This window comes from Echinops telfairi, unplaced genomic scaffold, assembly GCF_000313985.2.
Source record: "Echinops telfairi isolate 266 unplaced genomic scaffold, ASM31398v2 ScPeMD7_9;HRSCAF=40, whole genome shotgun sequence".
NCBI lineage: Eukaryota > Metazoa > Chordata > Mammalia > Afrosoricida > Tenrecidae > Echinops > Echinops telfairi.
Window position 1 is genome coordinate 57,641,540 of NW_022103906.1, and position 2,900 is coordinate 57,644,439.

A 2,900-nucleotide genomic window follows, 5' to 3' on the forward strand; every position below is an offset into this window, starting at 1 on the left:
AAAAAAAAAAAAGAAAAGAAAAGCTATAACTCTGATGCACATCTTTCCTGATTTAAACCATGCAATATCCCCTGTTCTGTTCTAACAACTGCCTCTTGGTTCAATTGCAGTTTCCACATGAGCACAAATAAAGTGTTCTCGGATGGTATCCTTGGCTTGTTGTGGTCTATACAGTTGAATGACTGTGCATAGTCATTAAGACACAGGAAAAGTGTTTCTCGTATTGTTGGCTTTCAGCCAAGATCAATCTGACTCAGCAACGATACCCTTTGTTCCACATTCTCTCTGAATCCAGCTTGAATTTCTGGTAGCTCTCTTTTGAAGTGTTGCAGCAACCACTGTGAGTGATTTTCAGCAACATTTAAGGAGCCCTGGTGGCATTGTAGTTATACATTGGGCCACTGACCACAAGGTTAGCAGTGTGAAACCATCAGTGGCTGCATGGGAGAAAGATGAGGCTTTCTTCTAGTCTCCAAAACCAACGTGGATAGTTATACTCTGCTCCGTAGGGTTGTAATGAACTTGATGGAAGAGAGTTTGGTTTTTCAGTTGAGTTGTCAGCAGTAATTTACTTGCATGTGATATGAATGATATTGCTTGATAATGTCCACATTCTGTTGGGCCACTTATCTTTTTAATGGCTGGGTACAGTGTACTTTATTAATGGTACGTGACAAGGTTGGGCTCTTGTGTGAGTCTGGGTTGATAGAGAAACAAATCCAGGGGGTTTCATATACCTATAGGAAAGAGTTTTATATCAATGGGTAATTGTGTATTAAGAAAATGTCCCAGCCCAGTCCAGATCAAGGCCGTAAATCTGATATTGGCCCATATGCCCGATACTTGTCTATAAATTCCTCTTCAAACTCGTGTTGCCACTCACAATGATGCTGAATGCAGGAAGATCATTGGCCAGTGGATGAAAAGTCTTGTGGATCCAATGGCAGTGGGCGCATCTCCATAGCTCTGGCTGCCATCGGCATGGTTCCATGTATCTTGTCAACAGGAAGGTAAAACAGAGAGAAAGTTTGGCTCTCCTCCAGGGATAAGGAGAGAAAGTTCCCAGAATCCTCATGAGCTCATGCCCATCAGGAGGCATTATCAGGCTGTGGCCTGATTGACAGGCTAAACTCCACCCCTTCACTCTTATTTATCAAGTTGACATGAAATTATGTAACTACCACAGCTTTCTAAGCCCCTCTCCTTCTTCAAGGGGTCTGGATGGAAACTCGAGGTGATAGAATATTCTCAGTGTGTTGGGGGAATGGAGTTGGGGCAAAGACTCCCCAGCAACTGAGAGCCTCTCTCTTCCTCTAGTGCTATTGCTGGGGCTGGTGGTCCAGGGGTGCTTGAATTCTTGGGAGGCCACATGGGTCATAAGATCCATTACTTTGTTGTAGTCAAATTCATTGTCATACCAGGAAATGAGCTTGACAAAGTGGCCATTGAGGGCAATTCCAGCCCCAAAGTTGAAAGAATGGGTGTCACTGTTGAAGTCACAGGAGACAATCTGGTCCTGAGTGTAGCCCAGGATGCCCTTTAAGGGACCATCTTACAACTGTTTCACCACCTTCTTGATGTCATCATGCTTGGCAGCTGTCTCCAAGTGAGATCCACAACAGACACTTTGAGATGGGGACATGGAAGGCCATGCCAGTGAGTTTCTTCCCATTCAGCTCTGAAATAACCTTTCCCATAGCCTTGGCAGTGGCAGTAGATGTGGGGATGATATTCTGGGAAGCCCAATGGCTGTCATACCAGCGTGTCCCAGAGGGGCCATCCACGGTCTTCTGGGTGGCAGTGATGACATGGACTGTGGTTATGAGCCTCTCCACAATGCCAATGCTGTCGTGAATGACCTTGGTCAGGGGGACCAAGCAGTTGGTGGTGCAGGAGGCATTGCTGACAATCACGTGGGAGTTGTCATATTTCTTGTAGTTCGTGTCCATCACAAACATGGGGGCATTGGCAGAAGGGGCAGAGATGATCACCCTTTTGGCACCACCCTTCAAATGAGCCCCAGCCTTCTCTATGATTGTCAAGACACTGGTGAACTGTACAACATACTGGGCACCAGTCTTTCCACACCTGATGTTGGTGGGATCTCGCTCCTGGAAGATGGAGATGGACTTCCCATTGATGACACGCTTCCTGTTCTCAGTCTTGACAGTATCGTTGAACTTGCCATGGGTGGAATCATATAGGAACATGTAGACCATGTCATTGATGGCAACAATGTCCACTCTGCCAGAGTTGAAAGCAGCCCTGGTGACCAGGCACCAAATGTGGCCAAATCAATTTACTCTGACCTTCACCACTGGGTGTCTGGGATGCTACTGGGACTGCATGAAAGTGGGAAGATGCAGCTGCCTATGGCACAAGGAGGAGCAGAGAGCCTGGGCCACCTTTCTTTGGAATGGGCACAAATATGGATCTCCTCCAGTCAGCTGGTCAGGTGGCTGTCCTCCAAATTTGTGAGTATAGATTAGTCAGTACTTGCAGCTCTTCATGAATTCATAGAAGCAGTTCAGTTTGCATTCTGCCAATTCTTGGAGCCTTGTGTTTTTGCCAATGCCCTCAGTGCAGTTTGGTCTTCTTTCTTTAATACCATTGATCAGCAGCTACCCTTTGAAACATCTGAAATTCTACTAATTCTTTTTGATCCCGTGGGTCTGTGTATTCCTTCTGTATTTCTTGAGAAGTAGGAGAGCATATCCCAACCCCTTTCTCCATTTTTATCTTGGGGACCACTGATCCAGAAAGCATGCATTCTGAACTGCTCCTCGAACCTAGTGATTTTATAGGAGTGCACCACTGCTTTGTGGAGGAAGATGAAGTTTTAAGCACCATTTATGACCAGCACTCTCAACCATGTGTTGCATGGATTAGATAAATCTTCT

At 45.7% G+C, this 2,900-nt stretch overlaps 1 pseudogene; it reads right to left on the reverse strand.

Moving 5' to 3' along the window:
• Window positions 1–2,219, reverse strand: part of LOC123521287 — a 6,027-nt pseudogene extending 3,808 nt beyond the window's left edge.
• Window positions 2,220–2,900: the final 681 nt, after the last annotated feature.